Below are 16299 nucleotides of genomic sequence, written 5' to 3' on the forward strand. Positions count from 1 at the left end.
CTTTCTCATTAGGGTTTTTCACATCAAATTGGCTTGATAAATGTTTTGACCTCTGCATACCACTGATAAACTCTGAAGGCTGCTCCCCTCTTCCCTCTACCCTTACTGTAAATATCTTGCAGATGCTCTGCTCATTTTTCTTCTATTATAGCCAGCTGGCAACTTTGTTGTCACACCAAAGAATTCCAGTCCTCCTAGCAAAGAAACCTTTTAGTCTTTAACTCTGGATGTTTTCTCACCAATATGCCAATCAGTTGATATTTTTAAGATTTCTATTTAATTTTGCCATTAGACCAGTGAACAGAAAGTGTAATCTAGAATAAGAATCTTCAGAAAACCCTGTCCATCAGAATGAGAATATTAAATAGTTGCAGCTGAGAAACATTATGGAAAGGGCCAAGTGAATTTCACAGAAGGTTAGTGCCTTCATACAAAATATTTAAACCAGTCTATAGCATTTTATAATAGGGATAAAATTTTCTATTAAATTCCTTAGATGGGGCTAAAAGTTTGCCTGAAAGGTTCTCATTCAGTATTGAATTTTCATTTGTTAGGTATATCCCAGACATTTCCAACTTTGTTTCTATATAATACTATTATTTTCACCCCTATTAAATGCTAAACACTTTTCCATAGAAGTAGTGAAGCAGCTAGCAGGATCTGCTATGTAGTACCATTGTAAGGCATCAGCACACACAAACTGCGTTAAGTCCACAAGGCTGACATCCAAGGAATGCACACAAAATCACAGGAAAAATGTGCTGGGGACAGTTGATTTGGAGCCCCTGTTGTGCTGTGAGCTGTGTGAGGAAGAGAGCTGACGAGAGAGGAATTCAGTTCTGTCCATGTCAGCAGTAAGAAGAACAGACGAAGCACAGGGGAGGGCAGTTTGAGGCTGATTCAGTATAACCTGTCTTTAATGAAGCTCGTTAGTTTGGACTCTGGGCCACACAAACCCAGTCACACAGCTTCCAGGCAGCCCTGAGTGCAGGCAAGGCGAGACTGTTTCCACTCACCATACACCACACAGGCAGATGCCCAGAGCAATAGGCTTGTCTGAAGGAAGCCAAGTTAAGCCTGTGGTTTTCGAGCGCTCCTAGCACTCATTCCTCTCAGCGCCGCCACTGTGTTATTTCCATGCAGCAGCCTGAGGAGCGCTGAAGTGAATTGCAATGGGCAATCCCTTTTTCTCCTTCTCCATATATGCTTTTAGCATAGAGGAGTTCATTGACCAGCTCCAACATGTAACATCACATGTGGCACCATAAACAGTTGTTTTAGCATGAGTAACAGGGAGGCATGAGGATGACACAACCAGGAGCGTGGGTAGGAACTGGTTAGGCAGGTGTAGCTGTTGGGAAAAGCATCTACAGTTTGGCTCAGAAATAGAGGTTGATCCGCAGGTAAGTGGGGGAAAGACAGAAGGGGTGATAATGTGAAGATCAGCCCGATACAGTGGAGAGGGCAAAGACAGGAACTCGCAGAACAAGAGTGGAAAATCAGGGAGGTCTGAGGAGTGCCAGGAGAGGATGGAGCAATGAAACCAAGGGAGAATAGCATTTTGAGGAGTGTGTCTGGTGAGTGGAGTGAAAGGAGCAGAAGCCAGATTGATGGCATGTCAAACAGTTCTGGAAGAGACAAATTTGAGATGAAGTTATGGATTCTGCTTCTGAGGCAGAAGTGACTGATTTGTGCATCACTGTTACTTTTATCCAGCCTACCAAATGAAAGGTTGTTTGCTGTCACAGCATGATTCAAGCATTTTTAAGGACCAGGTCTGGAAGACACAGTTAAATAAATTGAGCAGTTGTGCCTAACTCACTTGAATGGATGCACTGGTAAAAAATCCAACACTGGCTCAAAATCTTTATGGATGCTTAAGTAAAAACTGCTTGCACCTCTCTTTCCCTGCTCCCCACACACACAATATTTCCACCTTCCCTTTTCTCCTCCAAATCCCCTCTTTTCCTTTGACTTGAGGGCTGGATAAAGAGGCAATCACAGCCAGCCAGGAGAAAAAGAGATATAGGAAATCTGACCAACCAACTGGCTACTGATTCTTGGCAAGCGAAAAGGTTAAACAAATGGATTCACAGGCCACGTGTGCACAGTCAGACTGAAACACAACTGAGTTACTTGCTTCCCCTAGCTCAGCACCACCTCTGAACCACAGCCCAATTCATCAGCTCCTGACAACCGAAACACTATCTCTGAACTCTCCTGAGATTAATCCAAGCCCTGCTGCAGTGTCCAGCATACAATCACCCTGCCTGTCCCTGCTAGCATCAGCCCTAACCCTTTGCAGTCCCTCGGTATGAGTCCCATCCCAACCTAATCAGCTTGATCAGACTTTCCCCTTCCCTTCACAACTAGTGTCAAATCCAATCAAGATCTAAGAGCTTGAATTTCCCAGCTCCACCAGTACCCACCTTTGTTCATTAGCCCATGCAGACCTTAATGCAGAGATGCCTTCCCCCCAAGTCCAATCACACAGCTCCTGCCTTAGTCCTTCCTTATTTTCTCCTTCCAAACCCAGTGCTAACTGGGTAATGAACTCGACCAGCTTGAACTCGAGTCCTTTACAGTGACCTCTTCACCTGTGACACAGAGAAGTCCCGCAGTTCACAGCAAGCTGGGACAGAGGCTGTTTAGTCAACGCGCCCAGTGGACCTACAATACATGTATAAAAAAAGCCAGCAACTTCCTAACCTGCACGCATGTGTAAATCAGGCTCTCAGGCCACGTATTTGAGTCTGTAATGCAGGTTTTACTAAAGACAGCTTTAAACTTTTGACACTTTGCTTCACTATGTTGGGCCCAACAGAGTTATTTCATTCCCAAAAGAAGGGCCTTTGTTGGGAGCAAAAGTAAGAGGAATCACTTTGGTGAATGACGGTTTGCATCTCTCTTCACTTCCCCTGTCTCTTACCCCACCAGGTCCTCAGAAACCAACGATGGCTTTAACCTGTTCTGGCCAGCAATGATCCCTATAAAGACATCGAGGTAGTTGTGGACTGCTGATGTGGCTACCATCCAGATGTGCCTATTTCTCCCCAGTAAGGCAAAGTGTAACATAAGTCCTGTAAAAGTTATTCTGCTCCCATTTAGACAACATTCTTCAGAAAGAAATCTGTATCTCTTTGTGGTGGTGCACTCCCCCCCTTCTTTTCCTCTGGGCTACGATACGATCTCAGGACCTTCTGTTAAGCTTTAGCCATTGTGTATGAGTTGGGCGGTTAAGCATCCCTTGGCCGTACCAAGCACTCTTGCATGGCTAAGGTGGGGAACAACACTGATCGTACCAGGGACACTAGCTACATGATCAAGGTAGGGAACAGAAACAAGAGATAATTCGTCATCTCTGACGGCTCTGAAGCTTTCCCTACCTGGGTCATAGCTCAAGTGGAACAATACCATTGTTACCGCGAAACAATACCATAATTACTACCCTGGACCACCTCGGATAGTAGCCAAAATGGAAATTTACTGATGACTAAAGCCAATCATCTTGCAAACCTATAAACAGCGGTACCAAGTGAGACCCTTTGAGCTCTCCTGGACTGCAGTGGGCTGCATCCAGAATCTCCCTCTGAGTGGGACGCCTCTCAGAGTCCGCAAACTCGAATTTGCGATACTCGGAGGATCCCCGAGATTCTGGGCTGAGACACTCCTTGGGGCTCAACTCTTCACCGGTTGGGAAATGCCAAAGCATTTAACATGAGTATTTCAGGGGACTCGAGGGGAATTTTTAACAGGTATACCTTTAACTCTAGGCCTTTCATTTAGCTTTGGTACCATATTCATACGCATATATATATATATATATGTGTATTGATAGATCTAGATCTTTTGCGCGCCTACAGTTATCTGTAGTTATATATGTACTAATTGATCTAGATCTTTTTATGCGCTTATCTATATAGTTTCTAACAAGTATAACCTGTAGTTAAGTTGTTTTAATCTTTGTAGTATCTTGACTAATTCTTTGTGTAAGCTGTCAAATTGATCAATGTTTAAGCATTGTAAGACTCTAAGTTGCTGCTAAAAACTCTTAACCCTTTAGTCATAAACCGTTGCCCAGGTCTGAGACTAAGGGTAGATCCAGCCAAAAGGGTCTACTCTGAACCTCGTGACCCAACGGGAGGTCCTTCCTATCCCTTTCTGTATTAGACATAAACAGTTGTCCAAGTCTGAGACTAAGATTGGGTCCAGTTGGATCTCTTCTGAACCTCGTGACTCAACGGGAGGGTCCCCCTTTTACCTTTTTACCCTTTTACCTTTTTATCTTTTAACCCTTTTACTCTTAATCTCTGTACAAATCATTCTAACACAATTCTAATACGATTTTCCCCTGTGTAACTTAATCCATGTAATAAGTAATAGAGTGAACCTTGCCATCAAATTCTGTTAAGTCACGTTTCTATAAATTTCTATTAAAAACACCCTTTGCCAATACCTTGCCAGTGATTCTTTACGTGGCCTTAAAACCACCCATTCGTGACACTCTTCTATATCCCTATAACTTATGAAGGGAAAAAGGAAGCATAAAGAAAACATATTTAAATGACCTGGATATGGGCCTCACCGGAAAAATCTAAAATGCTTCTGTGGTCACAAGAACAATTTTCACTCCATGTTTTTGGACTTCATAACACACCACCAAAAGCACTTGACATTGGGAAGGTAAGATTTCTTAATGGAAATATTATAGACTTGTAATTTGCTCAGGCAGCAGTTTCTGTAAAAAGATTTCTTACTATTCTAAGGAAATGAAAAATGTATGTTTTGTGTTCATACAAAAAGCACAGCCATTAACAGAGAAAGGCCAGTAAACAGCAAGATTGTTACAGCAAAAGTCTTGGTGCAGTGCTATTTTAAGGACAGTTGGAAGCAAGTATAGACTTCTCTGCTGAAAGACTGTAACAGACTTTTATGGACAAGTTTAGCTTGTAATGTAATGCACAGCACAATCAATATTAAATAAGTACTAAAACTGGTTTAACTATAAGATGGACTTCACTTTGGGCTTGAGTTCTTGTTGCCATTTACACAAGGGTAATTTCCTTGACATCAGAGTTGTAATTCAGAAGGTGCAAATCAGAACAAAATTTGTCTTTGACCACACTTAATTGTTATGATACCATTAGACCAGCGAGCTTTGCAGAGGGACATTACTTTCACCTTACCCAGCTTGCCAGATGCTGTTGCGGGCTAAAGGAACATTTTACCCAAAATGGTAGATGGCTTGTTTTTTCCAGGACACCCTCTGGATTACAAGCCAAAGGCTCAGGATATATCTACTTGTGGTACCAGAATGTGGGGACAGCTACATGCTTATAGGATTTACTTAGTACATACTGAAGTGTAAAAACCTCAGTGGACATCTCTGAGTGAATAATACAGATTGCATTGCTGGCAAAGTTGTAAAGGAGCATAGAGTTGTACACATTGAATCAGATTTCCAAATACTTTAAAGTGTGCCAGATGAATTAATAAATATAGAATCAGCCATTCTTCTGTTATTAAATCCATTAGTTATCTGTGAAACAATGAATACCAAGTAAGTCCTGGCCACCATTAAACAGTTCTATGGAGGAAAAGACTTTTAAACAATGATAAGTGATTTGAGGTATAAATCTCTCTAAAATAACTGAATGTTCAAAATGTTTCAAGCACCCACATTCAAAAAATCAAAATCCTTAATTTTATCTCGTATCCAACACCCCAAAATGGAGTCACCCAAAGTCACTATTCTGTAATGACAAACTTGGTTTCAACTCTTTGCAAACTCAAGCTATGTTGTTTAGACCTGAAACTGAATCATAGAATCATAGAAACATTAAGGTTGGAAAAGACCTCCAAGATCATCGAGTCCAACCGTCAACCCAACACCACCATGCCCACTACACCATGTCCCTAAGGGCCTCATCTACACGTCTTTTAAATACCTCCAGGGATGGTGACTCCACCACTTCCCTGGGCAGCCTGTTCCAAGGCCTGACCACTCTTTCAGTAAAGAAATTTCTCCTAATGTTCAATCTAAACCTCCCTTGGCGCAACTTGAGGCCATTTCCTCTCATCTTATCGCTAGTTACTTGGCAGAAGAGACCAACACCCACCTCGCTACAACCTCCTTCCAGGTAGTTGTAGAGCGCGATGAGGTCTCCCCTCAGCCTCCTCTTCTCCAGGCTAAACAACCCCAGTTCCCTCAGCCGCTCCTCATAAGGCTTGTGCTCCAGGCCCTTCACCAGCTTCGTTGCCCTCCTCTGGACACGCTCCAGCACCTCCATGTCCTTCCTGTAGTGAGGGGCCCAAAACTGAACACAGTATTCGAGGTGCAGCCTCACCAGTGCCGAGTACAGGGGCACGATCACCTCCCTACTCCTGCTGGCCACACTATTTCTAATACAGGCCAGGATGCCGTTGGCCTTCTTGGCCACCTGGGCACACTGCCGGCTCATGTTCAGCCGGCTGTCAACCAGCACCCCCAGATCCTTTTCCTCTGGGCAGCTTTCCAGCCACTCTTCCCCAAGCCTGTAGCGTTGCATGGGGTTGTTGTGGCCAAAGTGCAGGACCCGGCACTTGGCCTTGTTAAACCTCATACAGTTGGCCTCGGCCCATCGATCCAGCCTGTCCAGGTCCCTCTGCAGAGCCTTCCTACCCTCAAGCAGATCAACACTCCCGCCCAACTTGGTGTCATCTGCAAACTTGCTGAGGGTGCACTCAATCCCCTCATCCAGATCATTGATAAAGATATTAAACAAGACCGGCCCCAAAACTGAGCCCTGGGGAACACCACTCGTGACCGGCCGCCAACTGGATTTCACTCCGTTGACCACAACTCTCTGGGCTCGGCCGTCCAGCCAGTGTTTTACCCAGCGAAGAGTGTACCTGTCTAAGCCGTGAGCCGCCAGCTTCTCTAGGAGAATGCTGTGGGAGACAGTGTCAAAGGCCTTACTGAAGTCCAGGTAGACCACATCCACTGCCTTTCCCTCATCCACTAGGCGGGTCACCTGGTCATAGAAGGAGATCAGGTTGGTCAAGCAGGATCTGCCTTCCATGAACCTGTGCTGGCTGGGCCTGATCCCCTGGTTGTCCCGCACATGGCTCGTGAGCGCCCTCAAAACAAACCGCTCCATGATCTTCCCCGGCACCGAGGTCAGGCTGACCGGCCTGTAGTTCCCCGGATCCTCCTTCCAGCCCTTCTTATAGATGGGCGTCACATTGGCAAGCCTCCAGTCGTCCAGGACCCCCCCTGTTAACCAGGACTGCTGGTAAATGATGGAGAGTGGCTTGGCAAGCTCCTCCGCCAGCTCCCTCAGTACCCTCGGGTGGATCCCATCCGGCCCCATAGACTTGTGAGCGTCCAGGTGGCGTAGCAGGTCGTTAACTGCTTCCTCTTGGATTATGGGGGGTTTATCCTGCTCGCTGTCCCTGTCTTCCAGCTCAGGGGGCTGAGTACCCTGAGGATAACTGGTCTGACTACTAAAGACTGAGGCAAAGAAGGCGTTGAGTACCTCAGCCTTTTCCTCGTCCTCGGTGGCAATGTTCCCCCCCGCATCCAATAGAGGATGGAGATTCTCCTTGGCTCTCTTTTTGTTGTTAATATCCTTGTAAAAGCATTTTTTGTTGTCTCTCACGACAGTGGCCAGGTTGAGTTCTATCTGGGCTTTTGCCTTTCTAATTTCTTCTCTGCACGACCTAACGAGATCCCTGTACTCTTCTTGAGTTGCCTGCCCCTTCTTCCACAAGTGATAAACTCTCCTTTTTTTCCTGAGTCCCAGCCAGAGCTCCCCGTTCAGCCAGGCCGGTCGCCTTCCCCGCCCGTTCTTCTTGCGGCACATGGGGACAGCCTGTTCCTGCGCCTTTAAGGCTTCCTTCTTGAAGAGTGTCCAGCCTTCCTGGACCCCTTTGCCCTTCAGGGCTGTCTCCCAAGGGACCCTCTCGACCAGTGTCCTGAGCAGGCCAAAGTCCGCCCGCCGGAAGTCCATGGTAGAGGTTTTGCTGGCCCCCCTCCTTACTTCACCAAGTATTGAGAATTCTATCATTTCATGGTCGCTAAGCCCAAGATGGCCTCCGACCACCACATCTCCCACCAGTCCTTCTCTGTTTGTGAACAGCAGGTCAAGCGAGGCACCTCCCCTGGTAGGCTCGCTTACCAGCTGCGTCAGGAAGTTATCCTCCACACACTCCAGGAACCTCCTCGACTGTTTCCTCTCTGCCGTGTGGTATTTCCAGCAGACATCCGGAAAGTTGAAGTCCCCCACGAGAACAAGGGCTAGCGACTGGGAGACTTCTGCCAGCCTCTGGTAGAATGCTTCATCTGCCTCCTCATTCTGGTTGGGTGGTCTATAACAGACTCCCAGCAGGATATCTGCCTTGTTGGCCTTCCCCCTCATCATTACCATTGAGCTCTAGACAGTCGAAGCACTCCCTAACATACAGGCTACCTGCGTGCATTGGTATAGATGCACTTGAGCTGGGCTATCGATTTCGCCCCCAACATTGGCATGCCACCCCTAGGCTCATCTCTAGTGAGCCTGGTTTTATCCCCTTCCCCCTTCGAACCTAGTTTAAAGCCCTCTCAATGAGCCCCACCAACTCATGAGCGAGAATCCTTTTCCCCCCTGTGAGACAGCTGAACTCCATCTGTCACCAGCAGGCCTGGTGCCATGTAAACCTCCCCATGATCAAAAAAGCCAAAATTCCGCCGATGGCACCAGCCCCTGAGCCACATGTTGATCAAGTGTGTTTTCCTGTTCTTTTCAGTATTCTTCCCTGCCACTGAAGGGATCGAGGAAAACACTACCTGTGCTCCCGATCCTTCCACCAGTCGCCCCAGTGCCCTGAAGTCCCTTTTGATTGCTTCTGGACTTCTCTCTGCAACCTCCTCACTGCCAGCCTGTATAACCAGTAGCGGGTAGTAATCAGAGGGCTGTACCAGACTAGGGAGTTTCCCAGTAATGTCCTTAACCCAGGCCCCAGGGAGGCAGCAGACTTCCCTGTGGGATGGGTCTGGCCGGCATATTGGGCCCTCTGTCTCCCTCAGAAGGGAATCGCCTACGACAATTACCCTCCTTTTTTTCTTAGCAGAGGCAGTCATAATGCATGGGGCTGACTGACTCGCCCTGGGCAACCCCCTGGATGGACCTTCATCTACATCCTCATTTGCCTGGCCCTCAAGTTCCAGGGCCCCATAGCTGTTGTGGAAGGGCAACTGGGAAGGTGAGGGAGGCTGGGTGGGGATTCACCTAGCACCCCGAGCAGGGACCTGTTTCCATCCCCCCTCATCTCTTAGGTCCCCTCCTTCTGCCTGGTGGCAAGAGGGAAGGGGATCCTCCGCTTCTTGTGGAGCCTCCATGTGCTGCCCTTGCCTCAGGGATGGTAGGGTGCGGCTCCACCAATCTATCTCTCTCTCACACTCCCTGATACTCCTTAACCTCTCCACTTCCTCCTTCAGCTCTGCCACCAGGCTGAGCAGATCATCCACCTGGTCGCAACGCACACAGGCATCGTCTCTGCTGCCCTCCTGTACAAGGGACAGCCTCAGGCACTCCCTGCAGCCGGAGACCTGGACAGATGTATGTTTGCATGGGGGCTCCATCTGGGTCGCCGCATTCCTTCTGGCAATGGCTTTCGGCCGAGTGGAAACCATGGCTAGGTCCTCTTCTGGGAGGGCGACGACCACGAGTTGAGCTAGCCTCTAGAGCCAGGACGGGGGCTGCGCCCTGCCCGCTCGCCTTCCCTGCACAAACCGACGCGCTACGTCCTGTTCGCCATGCTCCTGGTTGCTCGCGCTCCCTGGGGGCTGCTCTTGTATCTGAGGGGGTTTGGCCGCGGTCCCTCGTGTCCCCGCCCACGCCGAGTCAGAGCTGCCGCTCGTCAGGAGCTCCCTCCTCCGGCTCGGGGGAGGGGGGCTGGGGCACCCTCTCGCTCCCTGCGCTTTTGCCTTCGCGGTTTTTGCCGCGGTTTTGCCGCTTCAGGAAGGGTCCCCCGGCGCGATCCTCCGCTCCGGAGCCCTTCGCCTCGGTGGCTTCGAAAAGTTTCAGCACATCCAGATCAAGGGTTTGGGTTTGGTCTTTTTTATAGAAAGTGGCCCATCTGAAAGGTTTGGAAAATAATTGAAACATGCCTGAAGTCAGAGTGTTGGTGAGGATCCAGGTTTCTGATTCTGGCTCCTCTCTAATTTAAACCATCTATTTGATGAATTTACTCAGAATAACAAAGGCTGAAGGCTAAATGGGCCTATGGTCATGCCTGGAAAGCAAAAGAATTTTATTTTTTTTACCATGAAGAATTTATATTCATCATACTAGGAATTTAGACTGACTTCTATCATTTTTAAGTACTGCTGTGTCAAGGAAATGGGACAAGCTGAGGATTGTACTGTATCTCTAATAAAGGATATCTGACAACTGAAAATTAGCTTAAGCAGGGATTATCTAACTCTAACATTCTCAGTTTATAGTGAATACATTCATGTTAGACAGCTAATGGTTTTAAACAGCAACTCACTTGCACACCCACACAGCCCTAAGCAGTGTTTTGGCACACTTTCTGTCATGTCTGCAGTCCTGCCAGGGCTGCACTGACAATGAGTTTCCCAGTTCACAAATGCATAGTGCCTGACTGAAGCAATGCAGGACAAGCTGACCTGCCGTGTGAACTTTTCACGGTTTCTGTGATGTCTGGACCTTGTGGAATGTGAAAGTTTCCTGTTTCACCAGTGTACCATGACTTGCATTTTGGGCAGAGATACATGTAAACATAATTATATGGCTGGCAGCTAAAATTCCCTTTTAAAATGCAGTCAAGCTCTGTGGCTTTCATTTCTATTTTATTTGGGATGGATTAATCTGATATTGCTCGAGACTAACTTGCCTATTGCCTTAAAAATTTGGGAGTTTTCCAGCAGACCATTTATGGATTGTGTGTGCGCCTGTCTGTCCAGAGTAAAGGTGAAGCAAAAATTGTATGATTTTCACAAGACAAGCACTCTTGATTGTAAGTGATCAGAAGATGCTGTGTGTCATTTAGTTTCCTTCTGGTTTCCCTCCCAAGCATCAAGATACGCAGCTTTTAAATACCCACTATCATCAGGGTCCAGGCTTTCATAACTCAAAAAACGTATGTATTTCCCAGCTGAGGGTGATGGGCTTGTGGTGGGTTAACCTTGGCTGGACACCAGGTGCCCACCAAGCTGCTCTATCACTCCCCCTCCTCAACTGGACAGGGGGAGAAAAATACGACGGAAGGCTCATGGGTCAAGATAAGGACAGGGAAAGATCACTCACCAATTACCGTCACAGGCAAAACAGACTCGACTTGGGCAAATTAATTTAATTTATTACCAATCAAATCAGAGTAGGGTTGTTGTCGATTTTAAGCCCTCGAAACACACTAAACAAGCATGTTTAGAGAGGAGACATTGCTTTATTCTGCGCAGGGTGCAAGGTGGATTTTTTCCACAAAGCAAGCACACCGCCACAAACTCCAGGCTCTCCTTTATAGTACAAAATTAGCAAAATCATGCCTAAAGCCATGCCTAACTAAAACATATTCATGAGATTATGTAAGTGTTACTTCTTATCTTCCCTGGCATTCTTCCCAGTCCTTCTGCGCTTGCGCGGGGGTCTCTGGTGGTCATTGGTGGTCGTTTGGGGAAGTGCCCCCTCCTCATTTTGAAGCAAAGTTCAGTTTTAGGGCACAGGTTTGCTGCTTTATCAGGGACAACCCTGGCAACCATTTAAGTCTTATTAAAACAGTCTTTGAAATACAGCCTTTTCTATATGTTCAGATCATCTTGACACTGCTTATCTCAGGGACTAAGGATGATGTATTCCAGGAAGGTTTGGGAGGAACAGAAGAGCTACATCCTTGATAAGAGAATGACAATTCATCATTAAGCTTATAACTGTCTTACACATTATTTACATAATTTTCAACTGTCCAAGGCTTCATGGTAATGAGAAATAAAAACAAATCTTAAAAACACCTTCCCCCCACCCCTCCCTTCTTCCCGGGCTCAACTTCACTCCCGATTTTCTCTACCTCCTCCCCCCGAGCAGCGCAGGGGGATGGGGAATGGGGGTTGCAGTCAGTTCATCACACGTTGTCTCTGCCGCTCCTTCCTCCTCACACTCTTCCCCTGCTCCAGCATGGGGTCCCTCCCACAGGAGGCAGTCCTCCACGAACTTCTCCAATGTGAGTCCTTCCCACGGGCTGCAGTTCTTCACGAACTGCTCCAGCATGGGTCCTTTCCACAGGGTGCAGTCCTTCAGGAACAGACTGCTCCAGTGTGGGTCCCCCACGGGGTCACAAGTCCTGCCAGCAAACCTGCTCCAGCGTGGGCTCCTCTCTCCACGGTGCCACAGGTCCTGCCAGGAGCCTGCTCCAGCATGGGCTTTCCACAAGGTCACAGCCTCCTTCAGGATGCATCCACCTGCTCCGGCGTGGGGTCCTCCATGGGCTGCAGGTGCATATCTGCTCCACCGTGGACCTCCATGGGCTGCAGGGGGACAGCCTGCCTCACCATGGTCCTCACCACAGGCTGCAGGGGAAGCTCTGCTCCGGCGCCTGGAGCACCTCCTCCCCCTCCTTCTTCACTGACCTTGGTGTCTGCAGAGTTGTTTCTCTCACACATTCTCACTCCTCTCTCTTCCAGCTGCTGTTGCGCAGCAGTTTTTCCCCCTTCTTAAATATGTTATCACAGAGGCGCTACCACCATCACTGATTGGCTCGGCTTTGGCCAGCGGCAGGTCCGTCTTGGAGCCGGCTGGCATTGGCTTTATTGGACATAGGGGAAGCTTCTAGCATCTTCTCACAGAAGCCACCCCTGTAGCCCCCCCACTACTAAAACCTTGCCACGCAAACCCAATACGGGGCTGAAAATAGTTATTCTGCTCCCAAAGCAGCCGCCTCCTTCTCTATCAATGTTGCTGTCATCTGTGGCCAGGCTGAATTGAATCAATGTAAGGCCAATACATTATTGATCACCTTCTGGGTAGGCATGACAAGATACGGAGCCTCAGGGGCTGTAGGAAAAGGAAAAAGGGACTGACAGAGGGCAAGATCTGTAGCGTAGCTGAAGGTCAGCAATTCCCTCCTGTAATTAGACAGACACACAACTATCTGATTTTGCTAGAAACTACAGACGGGGAACTCCCTTTTCACCCACCTCCCCCATGGTCGGGTAGGAGATGCAGACTCCTGGTGTCACTGCCTTTTACGTTTCTCATAATATGAGGACACTGGAACTTGTAAGGACTCTAAAAGCAGTTCTCCACGGCAGGTCTCTGGAACCAAATCAGGATTTACTGCACTGTCTGTGATGGGGAAGGAGTATCACAGGCAGATTGATTTCAATGCATCAGGAATTTCTGTCTATGGAGCCTGTGATTGCATTGAATGGACAGAGAGGCTTTTCTAAATTGCTTTTCCAGAACATCAAGGAAAGACTTTTAAAAACTAATATGCACAATGAGGATATACTAATTTATATTCAGTCTCTTGCAAAGCACTCATAGGTGGGCTCTAGAAGTCAGCCTGTGAGAACCTCTTCACAGCTGGTGCCAGTGATGTGCATCGACACCCACGAAACACAGAAGAACGACCCTCCCTTATTTCTTCCGCTTTTGTTGCATAATACTTTCTCTTTTTATGGCACTATGTTCAGTAGAAATACCATGTCTACTATTTTATTCAATATTTAAAATCCGTTTTCTCCTTTCTGTTTGTCAATTCTGCACACACAATATGTCTGCATCCCCTTTGTCTTAATGCCGAATATAGGTAATAGATCAGCTCCAGCTTGCTAGTTAATTTGGGACTCTGTACAGTTACTGGCTATGGCCAAGGTTATTTGCTCAAGCAATTATCAAACACTAAGAAACACTTATTGGTAAAAAATGCACTCAAATCTTTTGACCTCATTAAGTATACTTTGCAGGAGTATGTTTAAGAAAAGAACAAACAAAACCAGGGCAAAAACTAGTTGCTGTAAAAAATCTGTAATGAGTGAGGCTGCATCAGCTGCAGATTTCCATCCAAAAGATGGAGATGTCCCTTGTAGTCTAAATTCTGGGAGAACCTCATGCACTCACTTTGCATCCACACTGGATATAAGGATCAGCTGGGAAAAACAGCAATGGGTATTAACCACACCTTGAAAACAACTCCCTCTGGGCTCCTGCAACTTGGAATATTTGCATTAGTAAACTAACAACAGCCGAAGCACAGACCTGAGCACTGGACCAAAATCTTTCATTCTGCTTCAGTGTTTGCATGGCTTCAGCCTGTGTTAACAAAGGTCTATGGCAGACCATGCTCACCCTTACGCAGGCGTCAGCACCGAGTGGCTACCACTCCAAACAGGCAGCTTGGCCATGAGCTTTTTCGGGCACGGCTCACTGATACACATGCAGTGACTACAGGGTGCTCTGTAAAGTCACAAACAGGCCAAGGGAATAGAAGAAAGTGAAGGATGTGTAAAAATGGTAGGAATGTATGGTTATGTGGATTTGACTAAACTTTTTTCTGTAGTTGTATTATTATTTTAAGAACACCTCTAGCAAGAGGGAATGAGAGAAATCAGAGGAGGAAAAGGAGGAAATTGGACAGTATGTAAGAAAAATATACAAAGAAGGGACAAGGAGCCACAAAGAAAAGCCATGAAACATGATTAGGGAGAAAAAGAAGAAAAATTTTGAAAGGGCCCATTTGGAAAGCAGACTAACAAAAAAAAAGAAATAATAAATGCTGAATCTGTGTTCGGTGCACACTTATGAACTGAGATGTCATTTATATTCCAGTGAGTATTATTTGTTCTTTCACACCCAGAAAACAAACTCCCACACCCACTTTATAATATAATCTCAATGTTAGCTGGATACAGTTATACTCACAAACAGGCTGCAATAAATTTCTGTTCATGTATGCACATAAAAGAAAATTATTTGCTGTATGTTTTCTGATTTTGCTGACCTGCTTAAATGTTAAGGAGGTTAAAAAGTATTAACAGAAACTATACATTTTCAACCGTCCCCCCTCTCCCTCTTCCTCTGCCCCAAAATTTGTGCTACAAGTTTTCATTTAAAGTTCAGGTCGATTATTCTGTGTTCTTAAACCAAACATACACACAGCTCAAAAATATACACACAGCCCAATTTTAAGGGCAGAGTTACACATCTTTCCTATTTTTCCTCAGCGGTAAGGCCAGCATAAAGAGTCCCCATTGTACACTCCACCCCAGGACGTGGGCTCACAGCTCACAACTTCTCCAGCTGAGCTGATAAAATTGCTTGGGAGGCCATGCTGTACACATTTTTGCAGTATTTATGGAAATGATCTAGGTAAAACCCTCCCCGCTTTTCAAAGATAGAACGCTATTTCACTCCAATGTGGAGGTTTTGCTGGAGTATGACCTTTGTGTTTTTATAACTGATCCAGATCAGGGTTATCATTAGCTTAAGGGTTTCCAAACATGCTCTCCCAACCCCTTCTCCTTCTCCCAGGCCACTAGCAGTCTGCAAAACCTTTTAACAGCCACAGAGGGATCTTTTATTTGAGGCTGTGCAGGAGAATTTTCTGATGCAGCCCCTAGCTAATATCGTACCCATTCTGCTTATTTATCCAGGACGAAAACTTTAGGAAATCCCAGTCTAGACCTAGATTCCTAAGGAACTTATTTTTATTGACAGAAAAAGAAACCGCATTTGAATGATGTCTTTATAGCAATAAGAGAGATTTTCCGGGGTTATCTGTTGTTACTCGTGCATTTTTATTATTGCTTTTAAAAACATTTATAGAGCATTCAGACCGTAATCACAGAGTTATCAAGTATTCCTATCTCCCAGATCATTACTCCTCAGAGACAGAGGAGGCTGGGGTGGAGAGACAAAGGCTGAATGGAAAGGAAAAGGACTTGTACCTCACAGAACTAAGTTAATCAGAACTCCTGAATAGCAATGATTTTTATCAGTGACCTGGGTATGAACATGAAGTATCTGTTAAAAATCTGCTTTGGAAACATCAGAGTTTATAAATACAAAACAAGGTTATCATGCTCAGATTGACAGTACCTCACACAGTTTTTCTTTCTATTAAAAAGTTTATTCATGATTTTCCATATGAATCCTGTTCAAAGGTAACAAGCAAATCATGCAAAGAACATTACTGTATCTTTATTCTCCTACTGTTGCAAAAATGCTGTATCTTTTAAAGTTGTTTGCAAACAAACAAACAAAAAGATAAAGATCTACAGAAAAAAGTTTAAAGATGGATGGATTTTTATGGTTATAA

The sequence above is a fragment of the Calonectris borealis genome, chromosome W (genome assembly GCF_964195595.1).
Source record: "Calonectris borealis chromosome W, bCalBor7.hap1.2, whole genome shotgun sequence".
NCBI lineage: Eukaryota > Metazoa > Chordata > Aves > Procellariiformes > Procellariidae > Calonectris > Calonectris borealis.